The sequence below is a fragment of the Geotrypetes seraphini genome, chromosome 19, assembly GCF_902459505.1.
Source record: "Geotrypetes seraphini chromosome 19, aGeoSer1.1, whole genome shotgun sequence".
Classification (NCBI taxonomy): Eukaryota; Metazoa; Chordata; class Amphibia; order Gymnophiona; family Dermophiidae; genus Geotrypetes; species Geotrypetes seraphini.
The window spans coordinates 27348544-27365132 of record NC_047102.1 but is presented as its reverse complement, the minus strand read 5'-3'; the positions used below and the strand labels follow the sequence as shown (position 1 = coordinate 27365132).

The window sequence follows — 16589 nt, the reverse complement described above, 5'->3', positions numbered from 1 at the left end:
AGTGTCCCTGATGCCTTTTTACTGCACAAAAACAGTGCAGGAGACGGTAACCAATGGAATTGGATAGGAACTCTTTATTCAATACCACAATTAGACTGACACGAGTCATGTTTCGGCCCAAGGCCTGCATCAGGAGTCCAGAGCTTGTGAATGTTCCAAAGGTATTTCAAATCGTTTGGATTTCAATACCGGCTGATGCTTTGGTCTCTGGTAGAATACAATGTAGAACAAATAAATGAGTGAATGCCACTACCACACTCATTTATTTGTTGTACATTGTATTCTACCAGAGACCAAACCCACAAACTGAAAGCACTATTGCATATAAACGAAACCTTAATATGCCAGACTCTGCACATAGTACACCACAAGAGAAATAGAAACAAAAATGCATTTCTTCCTGAACAGTCCAAAATATAAAAGCAACAGATGTAAATTTTCAAAATTGCCATGTTTCAATCACTAAATTGAAAATTTTAAACATTTTTCCTACTTTTGTTACCTGGTAATTTTATTTTTCCGATCTTGTTCCATCTGTGCTCTTAACTCTGTTCCCAAAACCTCCTTACGCATTTGCTGTTTCTTTCCTCTCCATCACTGAAGAAAACATCTTATCGAAACGCGGACCGTGTTGGGTCCTGCGCTACTAGCAGACTAGGTCCTCATGATTTGTATGTGGATTATTTACTATCTTCTATGTGGAGCAATTTATTGTCTAATTGGAATTTTGACTCTATATTAAAGTCCATTTCAGGAGCATCGTTATTCCACAGTGTTTTTTTGCTTTGGTTTGGGGTCTTTCTTCTCCTTCACCTCTTTGGCACCGATTTTCATATTCAGTTTTCTTCCATTTTTCTGCTTCCATCTCAAGTCTATCTTTCCAACTCTTCCCCTTCCCTCCGTCAATTGCACCTTCTCTTCCCTCCTCTTCCACTTTCCTCCTCCATCCATGTGCCCCATCTCTTCCCCTTCCTGCCATCCATGTCCTCCATCTCTTCCCCTTCCCTCTATCCATGTGCCACCATCTCCTCCCTCTCCCCTCCATCCATGTGCCCCTGTTCCTCTTCTCTCTGCCCCTTCCATTCAGCATTTCTCCCCTCCAAATGTTCTCCCCACTCAGTTCTGAAGTCTCCCTCACCAAGAAAACTACAAAGAGGTCGCTGGTGCAGGAGTGATTCTCTTGCACTGCCGGCAGCCTCCTCTGCACAGTTTGTTTGCTGCGGACCGTTCAAGTGGAAACAGGAAGTTGCTTTAGAGGTGGGTGGACTGCAGCAAAATAAAAGTACAGAGAAGGCCACCGGCAGCGCTGCAGAATCAAAGAACAGAGGATTAGGCGCTCCCCCCTGCCCAAGACCTGACACTGCAATTATAGTCCTGATGCTCTGAAAGCCCACACCGATGCTCTGTGTAGGGATGAAGGGCCTTGAGCGTCTTCGCATGCTCAAGGCTTGCTGGACTCCCGTTTGAGAATCCCGGAGAGGGTGGGAGCCAGCAGGCCTTGAGCATGTGCAGATGCTCAAGGCCCTTCATCCCAGGATAGAGTGCCAGCGTGGGCTTCCAGAGCATCGGGACTGTAAGTGTGATGTTGGTCTGGGGCAGGGGGCTTGGGTAGTGGAGAATAGGAGTGCTGGTCATCAGGGAGGGAAAAGATAGCAATGTCAGTCATCAAGGAGATAACAATGCTGGTCATTGGAGAGTGGGGGAGATAGCCATGCCAGTCATCGGGAGGGGTGGAAAACAGCAGCGTTGGTCATCAGGTGGGGAGGGGAGGAAAAAAGCACCATGATCGAAAGGAGGCTCAAATATAAAATGAGACCCCATTTTTTGGCCAAAAATCTCAGTTTATATTCAAGAATATACGCTATGATTTCCCTCTCATGAAGCAGAATTTGTATTAGCTGCCTATTTCGTCAAATTGTTACTGAATGATGAGCTAAATTATGAGCACATATTCTATAAGAACAGCCATACTGAGTCAGACCAAAGGTCCATCTAGCCTAGAATCCTGTCTCCAACAGTAGCCAATATAGGTCACAAATCCTCGGCAGAAATCCAAATAGTAGCAACATCCCAGGGTAAGTAGTGGCTTCTGTTTCAATAGCAGCCTATGGACTTTTCCTCCAGGAAACCTTTTTTAAACCCCCAACTACGGTAACAACTGCTACCACATCCTCTAGCAACAAGTTTCTGAGCTTAACTATTTGTTGAGTGAAAAAATATTTCCACCTTTAAAAAAAAAAAAAAAAAAAAAAAAGATATTTCCATGTAACTAGTCTTTGTACTTTTTGAAAGAGTAAAAAATTATTTCACTTTTACCCATTCTAACCCACTCAGGATTTTGTAGACCTCAATCATATCCCCCCTCAGCCATCTCTTTTCCATGCTGAAGAGCCTTAACTTCTTCAGCCTTTCCTCATATGAGAGGAGTTTTATCCCCTTCATCATTTTGATTGCCCTTCTTTGAACCTTTGCTAATTCCATGACTTTTTTTTTAGTTATGGCTATCAGAGTTGAACGCAATACTCAAAGTGAGGTTGCACCATTGAGTGATACAAAGCCATTATAATATTCTTGGTCTTATTTACCTTGTGAATCACCAATCAGTTAGAGGACATCAAGTTACTTTCATAGGCTGGCTGCCAGAAGAACCCTGAGGCCTGGACAGTGGAGTTTATCAACACTACACATGGAAAACTCTCACCTGGAATTTCATAAGGATTCACAACCAACTGCTTCTCGATGCATTATTTGCACAAGAGCTGGATGCCTTGTTCTAGGCTAGCCAATTATCCAGAGGCTGGTTCCCATTTTTCCCACCCACACAGTCTACTTCTCAGCCAGTGGAAAAAGGTAACTCTATCTTGAAGCAAAGCAACAAGCAGGTCCAGGCCCCTTAGTGGATCTGAATTTTTACAGCTGCTAAAGATCAACTGATATAGTGCATTGAAGCATCTGGGGAGGATTGTGGTCTTGACACTTTTCCATAGCATAAACTGTTTTAGATGTTTGTAGCTCTGCTCAGTATTGGATTCCCCAGTGAGTCATAGTGTAAAGCCTATGTCTAAGAGCTGCATTTAAACTGCTGGTTGTATTGAAATTACTGCAAATTTGTATTTTATGGACTGTATTATAAATTGTATTTTGATTTGCATTTTTATGAATTATATTTAAATTGCTGTAGGCCACTATTTGCAATTTGAAGGGAAACTAAAGGTGGGATATTACATTTAAAGAGAAATCGAAACCTTACAACAGTTAGGTTTGGATAAACTACAGTGGGGGGGGTGCTCAGGTCAGGGGAGGGAAAATGGTGGACCCAACTAGCTTAAAAATAATACGAATGGTACATAGAGAATGACACGGTGACAAAATTCATCACCGTTCCCGTCCCCACGGATAACCGCGGGAAATAATCCCATATCATTTTCTAGTGTCTATTTCAACCTCTGTCCTTCTATACCAGCATTCTTCATAGCAAAGCTTGTTGGTCAGTGGTTGTGGCCATTCATACTCTGATTCTTATGTGAGCCAAGGATAATGAAGCCATTGTGACATCACTGATGTGATTGGCTCTTAGGCACTGGTGGAATGAGGCATTATGACATCACAATATCTGCTCTGGATACCAGAGACTGTCATTCTGTAGTGTCTGTTTCAACCTCGGTCCTTCTACACCAGCATTCTTCAAAGCAAAGCTTGCGGGTCAGTGGCTGAGCCCATTCATACTCTGATTCTTTCCTCTCTCCTTAAAGAATGACATGAAGATGGTTTACCGCGGTTATCCGCGGGGACGGGGACGGTGCTGAATTTTGTCACCGTGTCATTCTCTACTTGGGGTACTGAGGATCCCATAGCTACCTAAGTAAGGGTTCCTTTTATCAAGCAGCGGTAGAACCTTTTACCGTAGACCGGTGAGGTAAATGCTCCAATGCTCATAGGAACTGAATGAGTGTCAAAGTATTTACCTTACCAGCCCATGGTAAAAGGCTCTACCGCTGCTTGATAAAAGGAGCCCTATGCTATCTGGAGAGGGAGGCAAGATGCCTATGAGATTTATGACCGATAATGGGGGGGGGAAACAAAAAAAAAAAAAAAAGAAAGAAAAATGCGAAGCCGTCTGTTCCTGACATTCCCTCTCCCTTGTTGTTTTTTTTCCTGTACCCTATCTTTTTTATATTGTACCCTTACTCTCTTCCCTTTTGTTTCGACCCTTTTTTTTTGTATTGGTTGTTTGTCTTTCCCCCAGGTTTTTAATTAATATTTAAGATTGTAACATTGTAAACCGCTTTAGTATGTTAAAAAAGGGGTATATCAAGTCCAAATAGACTTGAAACTTGAATACATAACACTTTCACATGGACAATGTAAAGTAGAATAAAAAGCTGACACAGGCCCAAACCAAAGCACAGAGGCAGAAAAATCCTCAGAAACGAACCCTCCCAACCCACAATGGTGGTTAAAGGTGTTGAGGCAATAGCCTCATTGGCATAAAAAAACCTCCCCTAGTGCCTGGATAAAAGCTCTGTGTGATGCAATGAACAAGCTTAATGCGAAAGATTCAACTTATCTTAAAGGACGATCGGTACGCCACAATTTCTACATAATGGCTCCATGATAAACCAAATCACATAACTAAGAATTTTCAATCAAATTTTACTACACCATATGATGGACAATATCATCACTAAGGAGTCCTTTTATTAAGCTGTAATAAATGCTGGCATTCGCTCACCACAGTTTAAAACGGCTTACCGTGGGACACACTCAAGAGTCACCTGGTAATTTCCAAATCTACGAATGCTAAACATGTGCTAAAGAACATTTTTTGTTTGTTTGTTTTCGTAGAGAGGGCATGTCTGGGGTGGCAAGTGGGCACACCCGCATTAGTGCATCTATATTACTGTGTGCTAACTGATTAGCACAGGATTAGCGAAAGAGTCCTGACCCCTCCCCCCCCCCCGAACCTGTAATTAGGTGCCTACATCTGAATGTCTAGCCGATGTAAGTGCCTAACTTATTTGATTAATAGGCTTAATCAGCATCGATAGTTGTACGTAACACCTCAAAATTGACATCATAACATAAGAACATAAGCATTGTCTCCGCTGGGTCAGACCCGAGGTCCATCGCACCCAGCAGTCCGCTCACGCGGCGCCCCATCAGGTCCAGGACCTGCATAGTAATCTTCTATCTCTACCCTTCTATCCCTTTTTCCAGCAGGAAATTGTCCAGTCCTTTCTTGAACCCCAGTACCGTACTCTGTCCTATTACGCTCTCTGGAAGTGCATTCCAGGTGTCCACCACACGTTGGGTAAAGAAGAACTTCCTAGCATTCGTTTTGAATCTGTCCCCTTTCAACTTTTCCGAGTGCCCTCTTGTTCTTTTATTTTTCGAAAGTTTGAAGAATCTGTCCCTCTCTACTCTCTCTATGCCCTTCAAGAGTTAATTGAAAGTAAGACGCCTAACTTGATAGGTGCCTAGTCCAAAGAGCCTACCTAAAAGTAGGCGTGATTAGGAGTGGAGTGTGGGCATGTTTTGCAGTTAGGTGCTTATTTTTGACTTAGGTGCACACACTTAGGCCAAGAACACACTGGCATAAATAAGGTGCACCTAAAACTTAGGATGCCTAGCCTATCACTGCTTAGGCGGTACATCTAACTCTTATAGAATTAAGCTTTGCGCCACTCTAGCCGGCACCGATGTTTTTAGGCAGCCTGTATAGAATTTGGGTCTTTCTGTCTACAAAATAGGTGTCAGTGGACACACTCTTAGGGCTCCTTTTACGAAGGCGCGTTTAGTGGTTTAACACGTGTAACAGCACGTGCTAGCCGCTACTGCCTCCTCTTGAGCAGGCGGTAGTTTTTCGGCCAGCACGGGGGTTAGCGCGTATAAGACATGCTAACATGTATAAGACATGCTAACATCACATGCTAAAGCCGCTAACGTGGCTTTGTAAAAGGAGCCCTTAATGTTTTTAAATGGGCATGCAGTAATGCGCATGGCTAGTAATTCAAATAATGGAAAATCGTCCATTTTACTGCTGCAGTAAAACTGGCCTTAATGCGTAGGAAAAACCCACATAAGGGTACACCAAAGCCACTTTCTTCTGCAGCTTAGTAAAAGGACCCCTAAAATAAGATCCTGTTTTTCTGCCATTTTTTTTTTTTTTAAATGAAGAAATAAGAGCTTCCGAACTTGGTCAAAGAGTCTATCTAGCCCAGGGGTGTCCAATGTTGGTCCTTGAGGGCCGCAATCCAGTTGGGTTTTCAGGATTTCCCCAATGAATATGCATGAGATCTATTAGCATACAATGAAAGCAGTGCATGCAAATAGACCTCATGTATATTCATTGGGGAAATCCTGAAAATCCGACTGGACTGCGGCCCTCGAGGACCGACATTGGACACCCCTGATCTAGCCCAATATCCTGTTTGAAATAGTGGCCAGGCTGTTTAATTTTTTTTTTTTTTTTTTTTTTTTTAAAGATGCTATTGTTTCCCTCCTAATTTCATTTCTCAAAATTTTAAAAACTAAAATCCCCATGTAAAGGGGCTGAAGTCTTCACAATTGCACCAGTGCTCACAAATGTCTGATTTGTCAATTCGACCCCTTTTTTCTGTAATTAACAATATTGGGATTCCTGAAAACCCACCGAGAACTTATTCCATACTTATTGTTTGTTCTCTTTCCTGAGCAATAAATAGATGCATTAATATAAGCAGCTCACGTGTCATCATGTGATTATCCCACATTTCTTTATAGCAAGCTATATATACATAATTTTCTTTCAGGCATTCAAAATAAAGGCTCATGATACATCCCTGATAATTTATAATACCCGTATAATTAGGTTTTCTCTGAACAAAACTGGCATACATGAAAGAAGTCTCAGTGTAAAAAGAAGAAAAAAACTATTATTTAGAACAAAACATGCCATCATGGGTTTTTCCACTTAGAAAGAGTTCTGCGATTGTCAAGTAGGGACAAAATAAGAAGTTCTCACCAACTCTTGCAACCTATTTTTAAGTATTCAAGTAGCATGCAAAACGATGTGATGGTATTACATTGATATGCTTCATTAAAAACAGTACAGAAGCCTCACACTCTTTGAAGCTTTTGCAATAAACCTGAGTATGTAGAATAAGGCCCTCTTTTACATGTTAAAAAAAAGAAGGGCTCAGCGCGCATGTTAAAGGAGTCTGAAAAGATATTAGCGTGAGAACATTAAAATCGGTATGCATGGATATTGTGGGGCAGATTCTATAAACAGCGTGGCAATAAGCGTCCTACCACTGTCTAACCAGCCAATTGGGATGCATATTTTCTTTAAAAAAAGACCCCCGAGACAGGCCCCTTACACCGTAGGCATTTTGTTGCGGTTGAAAGAGATGTGCCGGGACACTTAAGTTCGCTCAAGGTTGGGCGTGGGTGTGGTTTCGCCCAGAAGTGGCCTTGGGCGAGCTTAAGTGACCCTAAGCATCTCCCTAGGGCCGCAACAGATGCAAATAGATATGGTCACTGAGCTGATCACAGCAAGGGAATCCCCCTACCACGATCAGCTGAGCATCTTCCACAAGGAAAACAGCACCGCAAACACAAAAGAAACTGTGGAATTGATGATCCTGTCAGAAGTAATTGCTGCTTTTTATGGGGATGGGCGGGAATGGAGGTAATTCCCTGCGGGGATGGAGAGGATCCTGATGGGGACGGGTGGGGATGGAGAGGATCCTGGCGGGGACGCGTGGGGATGGAGAGGATCCTGGTGGGGACGCGTGGGGACGGAGAGGATCCTGGCGGGGACAGGCGGGGATGGGAGGGATTTCTGTCCCCGCGCAACTCTCTAGATTCGGACCCTCTCCCCTCGCCCCCTAAAGCAGGAGCGGCAGCGCTGCTCTTGCAGACTGGCCGTTGCCGCACCTGTTTTAGAGGGCGAGGAGGGAGGGTCAGTTGGGAAGTGCTGCTGTCCAGCTTCCCTCCTGGCCTCCCCGAAGGACTGCCCCCCTGAAAGACTCCCCCCCTGGGAAGGCGTCCATGTTCCCCCTGGCCTCCCCAAATCGTTTACCTTATAGCTTCAGCCTGCAGCTGGAAGATTGCGATTACAGCGTCTTTGCAGTGCTTTGAGCTGTTCCCTCTGCTGCGGTCCTGCCCTTCCTCTGACGAAAGAGGCAGGATCTCGGCGGAGGAAACAGCTTAAAGCACTTTGCAAAGACACTGTAACCGCGATCTTCCAGCTACAGGCTGAAGCTATAAGGTAAATGGTTCGGGGAGGCCAGGGGGGGAACACGGACGCCTTCCCGGGGGGGGGGGTGTGCAGTCTTTCGGGGGGCAGTCCTTCAGGGGGTGGGACAGGCCTCGAGGGGGTGCAGGCCTTCAAGGGGAGAACAGGCCTTTAAGGGGGAGGACAGGCCAGGGATGGTGGCATAGGCCTTCAGGGGGGACAAGCAGGCCTTCGGGGAGACAGTCCTTTAGGGGGTGGGACAGGCCTTGGGGGGTGCAGGCCTTTAAGGGGGGTGCAAACTTTTAAGGGGGGTGCAGACCTTTTAAGGGGGGGCAGGCCTTCAGGGATGGGGATGCAGGCCTTCACGGGGCAGGTGCAGGCCTTCAAGGGGGGACAGACCTTCAGGGGAGGGGGGCCCTGGTGTAGAAGGGGGGTTCAAAGAGACATGCATATGCAGGACTTTGGGGGGGGGAAATAATGGGTCTAAAAATAGAGGAGAGGGAGAGAGATGATGGACAATGGGATTTAGGGAGGGAATGAACAGAAAGGGAGAGAAGTTGGACACAAGGGATGGTGTGGAGGGGGATAGAGATACTGGATAGGAGGGTAGTTGGGAAAAGAAAGGAGAGATGGTGGACCCTGGGGTGGTGGGGAAGGAGGGAGAGATGCTGGATGAAAGGGTAGTTAAGAAAAGGTGGATCTGTGGATGGAGACGAAAAAAAAGAAAGATGCCAGACTTCTGGGGGAGGGAAGGGAAACGGAAGGGAAGGACAGAGATAGCAGATGGATGGTTAGTACGGAGAAAGAAGCAGACCCTGGCAAGCAAGTTATCAGAAGACAACCAGAGCCTGGGACCAACAAGATTTGAATAATGACCAGACAACAAAAGGTAGAAAAACTAATTTTATTTTCCATTTTGTGATTACAATGCGTCAGATTTGAAATTTGTATCCTGCCAGAGCTGGTGTTAGACTGCAAACATGAGCTAGGATTTAACAGAGAGAGGAAAAGTCTTTTTTGTTTGTTTATTTTGTTTACACCACAGCGCCATTGTGGTTAGGAGAAGGCAAAGGGGGTGAAGAGGCTATAAAATAAACCCACCAGGATGTTTGAAAAAACACCCAATTGGGTAAGAAAATTGAATCGAATTGAAACACCAATTCAGTAGGCTGAATCGAATCAATTTTTTTTTCCTGAATCGGGCAGCACTATTGCAGACATTGACTGTGTCATAATTAAAATGTTTGTTACAAAATTATGTATAAAACAAGAATAAACAAAGTCATGAGATTTTAATCCAGTCAGATTTCCTAACTTCCCTGCATTTGAAATGGCAACAGATACCAGATGACATCTAGAATGGAGCTGAAAGATCATGATTTTCCTTGTATATTTCAGTGATATAGAATCACTATATGTCAGTAAAACAATCATTTTGTCCAGAGAGTCATACCCTTTTCATATGTGATAGGTAGCAATTGATAATGGAAAATATATAGTTTATTCAAACCTATAATTTACCAAGCAATAAAACCTATTTAATGAGCTCCAGGAGCTCTCAATTGAACTAAATTAAGTCATTTATATAGCAAAATGCAAATCATTGATCTGACTCCAAAGTCACTTTTATCTACCTTTAACAGTGCTGTAAGACATTTGATGTAAACCAAATGCGCGTTCACTGTTTGAAATATAATTCAGGCAATAATCCTAGGAATCAGGACTTAGGGGTTAGATCTCACTCACCACTGTATCTGAAATGGTATTTATTTTTTTTATATATATTTATTTATTTATTTATCGCCATTTGAAAGAAGAGAAACAACAAGGCATGGGGCCACCGAGGCAGTGGTCTCAAACTCAAACCCTTTGCAGGGCCATATTTTGGATTTGTAGGTACTTGGAGGGCCTCAGAAAAAATAGTTAATGTCTTATTAAAGAAATGACAATTTTGCGGTGCTTATACGCCAATGCAAGAAGCCTCATGGCCAAGATGGGTGAACTAGAGGTCGTAGCCAAGGGGGAGGACCTGGATATAATTGGAATTACAGAAACATGGTGGACAGAGGAGAATCAATGGGATGTGGCGCTGCCAGGGTACAAGCTCTACAGGAGGGACAGGACCCACAAGAAGGGGGGAAGCATAGCACTATATATAAAGGACTCTATCTACTCAGTCGGGATGGATATGGCAAAGAAGGCAGAGGGGCTGGAATCGCTATGGGTCAAATTGCCGGGAAACAAGGGTACAGGCATAAAACTGGGGCTGTACTATCGCCCACCTGGTACGCCGGAGGAAATCGGACACGACTTGGAAGCTGAACTGAGACAAGAATGCAGGACTGGAAATGTAACAGTGATGGGGGACTTCAACTACCCGGGGATTGACTGGAGTACGGGTCACTCCAACTGCACTAAGAAAACAGGATTTGTAGAAGCTGTGAGGGACTGCTTCATGGAGCAACTAGTCAAGGAACCGACGCGAGGGAGTGCTACTCTTGACCTCATCTTAAACGGATTAGGGGGGCCTGCAAGAGGGGTAGAAGTGGGAGGACCACTAGGCAACAGTGACCACAACGCGATCCGATTCACATTAGAAAGGGGGACACCCACAGTAAAGAGGACCGCAACAACTGCGCTCAACTTCAGGAAAGGGAACTATGTTGCTATGAGGGAAATGGTGGGGAGGAAGCTCAAAAACGTCCTTAGGATGGAGACTGTAGGAAGCGCCTGGACCCTATTCAGGGACACCCTGCAGGAAGCACAAAGAATGTACGTCCCAAGTTTCAAGAAAGGCGGCAAGAACAAGCAGTCAAAGGACCCGGTTTGGATCTCAACAGAAGTAAAGAGGGCAATAAACGACAAGAAAGTGTCCTTCCGGAGATGGAAAAAGGACCCAACGGAGGAAAATCACCAGGCGCACAGGAAATGCCAAAAGGAATGCCACCGAGAGGTTAGAAAAGCAAAAGGGAAATATGAAGAGGGGCTGGCCAGGGAGGCGAAAAACTTCAAGGCATTCTTCAGTTACGTAAAGGGGAAGCGACCAGCGAGAGAGGAGGTGGGGCCGTTGGACGATGGGGATAGGAAGGGAGTGATCAAGGAGGATAAAGAGGTAGCTGAGAGGTTGAACACGTTCTTCTCGTCGGTTTTCACGAGAGAAGACACATCTAATATACCAGACTCAGAGGAGCTCATGAGTGGGGAACAGGCTGAAAAATTAGAACACATAGAGGTAAGTAAGGAGGATGTCCTCAAGCAAATAGACAGGTTAAAATGCGGCAAATCGCCGGGCCCGGACGGGATCCACCCAAGGGTTCTGAAAGAACTAAGACAAGAAATAGCGGGCACAATCCAGCATGTTTGCAACCTATCCTTGAAAACTGGAGAGGTACCAGAGGACTGGAAATTGGCGAATGTCACACCTATCTTCAAGAAGGGATCGAGGGGTGACCCCGGAAACTACAGGCCGGTGAGCCTGACTTCAATTATAGGGAAGATGGTGGAAGCTATGATCAAGGATGGTATTTGCGAGCATATCGAGAGATATGGCCTACTGAGAACAAGCCAGCATGGATTCTGTAAGGGAAGGTCATGCTTAACGAACCTTTCTGTACTTCTTTGAGGGAATAAGCAGTCGGGTGGACAATGGGGAACCTATAGACATCATTTACCTTGATTTTCAAAAGGCTTTCGACAAGGTGCCACATGAAAGGCTGCTTAGGAAACTGTGGAACCACGGGGTGGGAGGGGATGTGCACAGATGGATCGAGCACTGGTTGTCGGGTAGACTGCAGAGGGTCGGAGTAAAGGGACAATACTCTGACTGGCGGGGAGTCACAAGCGGTGTGCCACAGGTAAGTAAGTTTTTCAGAAAAGATGGGAACTGGTGGAGGCTTGTTTTAATAATTATAATGGTGATTAGATATTTCAATTAACATTTGGTGGTTTATATAATTTAGATTGCCGTGCTCGTCAGATGACTTAATGTAATAGTCGATGGAAAAAATTTTAAAATGGTATAAGTTGGATACCCCTAGAACAGGGGTGTCAAAGTCCCCCCTCGAGGGCCGCAATCCAGCTGGGTTTTCTGGATTTCCCCAATAAATATGCATAAATATGCATACAATGAAAACAGTGCATGCAAATAGATCTCATGCATATTCATTGGGGAAATCCTGAAAACCCGACTGGATTGCGGCCCTCAAGGAGGGACTTTGACACCCCTGCCGTAGAATGAATGTATTTGTTTCTATGATGTATGAGTTGTAGTCCCTTTTTATAAAATGTGAAATTTAAAGATTTATAATTAAAAAGGAACGTTATGGAGGAACAGGGGAAGGGAAGCAGCGCACATGCAGCAGGAGGGGGAGGGGCGCTTCTCATCCTCGCTACGCCACTGACTCACATATTTCTGGCATTTTGGCATAAATAATTACACCAGTCCTATGGCTAGCAACATGCTCAAGGAAAATAGGTGTCTTTAGGGGGCACTGTTACAGAACTGCCTTCTTAGTGCCAGTAAAAAGTCATGACGCTACATGGCACTAGTGCAACTTCAATCAACTATTTATGCTTTTGTGGATGCACGGTAAAATTATATTCTCACAAATGATTCACAAAGGTGAAAGCTTAGCTTTTCACACTGTTAACTTCTTGCAGACTTTCACACATCTTTAGATTTCAGCTTATTAAAAAATAGATCTTTGTTACTGGGTAAATATATGGTCTGGTCTTACAAAAAGGTATTATTAATACACCGCTTCTCCTTCATTTTCCTGTTTATCAACACTCTGTACCATATCAGTGTGCTGCTGCTATGCAAATCTCTGCAAAGTAGTTTCCATGTTTAGTCTATTAAATACCTCAGGAAGCACATTTGATCTGATCGTGGATTTAACATATCAACTTTACATCTTGTCCTTGTTTGTAACCAGGGATTAACTCTTAGGAATCACACATCATTTTTCACATGCAAACATACTTTAATATATGGAGATATGAAGAACTTTGTCTATCTCAGGAGCTGAATTTTTTGTGCATTGCAAACTTTTCCATTACAGTAATTATTTTGTGGGTATTATGAGCACTGCTCAAACTGAGCGGAAGACCTCCACCTACAGTCCTGCCAGCGGGGGGCGGAGCTGTTTCACTATTACTTTTTTAATAGTGAGGGACAGGTAAGCTCTGTAGGACTCCAGGGAACCTGCCTGTTCCTAGTAATTAAAAAACACAATATTGTTGCACTGCCCCCCACTGGCAGCAATGCAGTTGGAGGACTCCTGCTCAGCCTAGTGGGAACAGTGACTATGAGCTGCTGGGAGGTGAAAGGCTGATATGCACGGATGGGGAGAGGGACCTTGGAGTAATAATGTCTGAAGATCTAAAGGTGAAGAAACAGTGTGACAAGGCAGCAGCTGCTGCCAGAAGGATGCTGGGCTGTATAGAGAGGCGTAACCAGATGAAGAATGAAGTACTTGGAGTATTGTATTCAGTTTTGGAGACCGTATCTGGCGAAGGGCACAAAAAGGCTTGAAGCAGTCCAGAGGAGGGCAATGAAAATGATAGGAGATTTGCGCCAAAAGACATATGAAGAGAGACTGGAAGCCCTAAATATTTATACCTTAGAGGAAAGGAGGGACAGGGGAGATACCTTTCAAATATTTGAACGTCTGAATCCTATTAACGTAGAACAAAATTTTTTCCAGAGAAAGGAAAATGGTAAAACCAGAAGGCATAATTTGAGGTTGAAGGATGGTAGGCTCAAGGAAATTCTTCTTTATGGAGAGGGTGGTGGATGCCTGGCATACGCTCCCGAGAGAGGTGGTGGAGATGAAAACGGTGACGGAGTTCAAAAAAGCGTGGGATGAACATAGAGGATCTAGAATCAGAAAATAATACTAAATATTGAAGAACTAAGGCCAGTACTGGGCAGACTTGCACGGTCTGTGTCTATATATGGCTGTTTGGGGGAGGATGGACTGGGGAAGGCTTCAATGGCTGGGAGGGTGTAGATGGACTGGAGACGGAGACTTCAGTAGTTGGAACCTAAGAACCGTACTGGGCAAAGTTTTGGATTCTTGCCCAGAAATAGCTAAGAAGAAAAAATTTTTTTTAATTGAATCAGATTGGACAGACTAGACAGATCATTTGGGTCTTTATCTGCCGTCATCTACTATGTTACTATATGTTATAAACATAATATGAGAAGCTTAGGGGCTCATAATCGAAAGAGAAAAATGTCCAAAAACAGGCCTAAGTCGGCATTTGGACGAACATTGTCAAAATACGTCCAAGTGCCGATAATGAAAACGGGGTTTGGATGTATTTCTAAACAACCTAGGCCTTCATATTGCCGCTGAATGACCAAAGCTAAGGGTGTTTCAGGAGGAGTGTCGAGGGCGGGAGTTGGGCAGGACGTGGGCCGGCTTAGACGTAGTCGTACAGCTTGTATAACCGAAAGTTGGATGTTGTGACTTAGTCCAAGTCACAAAAACCCACCTAAAGTCACAAGATAAGAACTGCAAACACATAATACAGACCCCCACACACTACCCCAGTGATCACTGACCCCCCCCCCAACCCCATAAAAATCGTAATCACACCTTTAAAATTCAGCCTCCAGACCATCATCATCTGGCAGCCTGGCATAGGGAAGCCTAGTTATCCAGCAAAGAGGCGGCTTACGCCATCTTGGGGGTGGGTTAGGGACCCATGGAGAGGAGGCCCCATGCCCATAAGCCCCTATAATCACTGCATTGATACTTAAACATGTGCACTCCCCTATATATCCCCAAAACCCTTTTGTACTGGCATATAAGTGGCTCCTGCAGCCATAAAGGCTATTTGGGTGGTAGATAAGTGGGTCTAGGGGATTCTGGAGGTGGTTTGAGGGGCTCATCATGATCTATAAGGGAGCTGTAGTGAGGAGAAGACATGGCACCCTTTTTGTGAAGTTCACAGCAGTACCCTGTAAGATACCCCACTATTTAGGTGCCATGTCTGGGTGTTCAGTCCATCACTTTGCAGACTCCTCCCACATCCAACAGGGCTTGTTCTAGGCATTTTTGACTTAGACAAAAAGTTGGACGAAAATGTGGTATAAAGATGGACGATTTAGCGACTTGGACGATCAGATCGGCAGGACGTATAGTTAGACGATTTTTGAAACAAAAAAAAAATTTTGGACGTATTTTTTGAAAATGTGTCCTAGGCTGTTTTTTTACTTTGGACGACTTGCGACTTAGACAAAAACGACTTAGACGTTCCTTTCGATTATGCCCCTCCACATCATTAATTTTATAATTGGAAAAATGCACATGATGATAATTACTTTAGAACTACAAACAATTCTTGCAGGATGAAAAGATCTTACTCATCAACTTCAATATACACAAGGCATGCCAATATCTATTACCAATGTCATTGTGCCACTTACAATTAAATATACCAAACCACTGGATGGAAGCTGTTCTTCTGGTTCTGTGTATTATATTATTTCTAGAAAGGTAGATATCATTACTTGAAGACCTGATGTGATTTTTGAAAGAACTAAACAAAGAGGGTTTCCAAAAATTCTAGTATCTTGAATTTACTTTAACACTGTCAAAGATTGTAGAGGAATTTATTTTTTAATGAATATCAGAGTAAACACCAGGGCTACATCCCACATAAATGATTAGAGTACAAGCTTGAACTGCTCCCAGGCAGGTCTCATGTCTGCACGCTTCCTTTTTTTTTTTGTCTTAATTCTGACTAGGCATTCTTTACGCCCTTGAGGAAGAAATATCACTTTTCAGTTGGACCTGCCCTCTTCTTGGCAAACATACCTACCTGGAATGCAGTTGCTGCTTAACTATGCAGGAGAGATCTTTGAAGAACAGAAACCAATGTTCCAACTTAGCATGTAGATATTTAAACATCTCTATCATAACTTCCCTCTCCTGCCCCTCCTCCAAAGAATGCATCTTGAGATCTTTAAGTCTGTCCCCATAGGCCTTATGATGAAGACCACCAACCATTTTAGTAGCCTTTCTCTGAACCAATGCCATCCTGTTTATATCTTTCTAAAGGTGCAGTCTCCAGAACTGTACGCAATACTCTAAATGAGGTCTCACCAGAGTGTTTACAGGGGCATCAATACCTCCTTTTTCCTACTGGCCATACCTTTTCCTATGCAGCCTAGCATCCTTCTAGCTTTCACTGTCACCTTTTCAATATGTTTGATCACTTTAAGATCATCAAATACTATCGCACCCAAGTCCCACAAAAGTTCTTCACCTCCTAAACTGTACTGTTCCCGCCAGATTTTGTAGTCCAAATGTATGGCCTTGCATTTCTTGGCATTAAATCTTGGAAGGTGACAGAGATGGAA

At 43.9% G+C, this 16589-nt stretch overlaps 1 protein-coding gene across 9 annotated transcripts in view; it reads right to left on the bottom strand.

Annotated features, from left to right (window-relative positions):
* Positions 1-16589, bottom strand: part of SOX6 (SRY-box transcription factor 6) — a 945693-nt gene that overhangs the window by 817517 nt on the left and 111587 nt on the right. Inside the window, exon 1 of one of the 9 annotated variants that reach the window (XM_033928346.1) lies at positions 2702-2813. The exons of the other annotated variants lie outside the window; for them this stretch is intronic. The gene's annotated coding sequence lies outside the window, so the exon portion shown is untranslated. Of the gene's footprint in view, positions 1-2701; positions 2814-16589 lie in introns of those variants that run through there. 9 annotated transcript variants of the gene reach the window in all.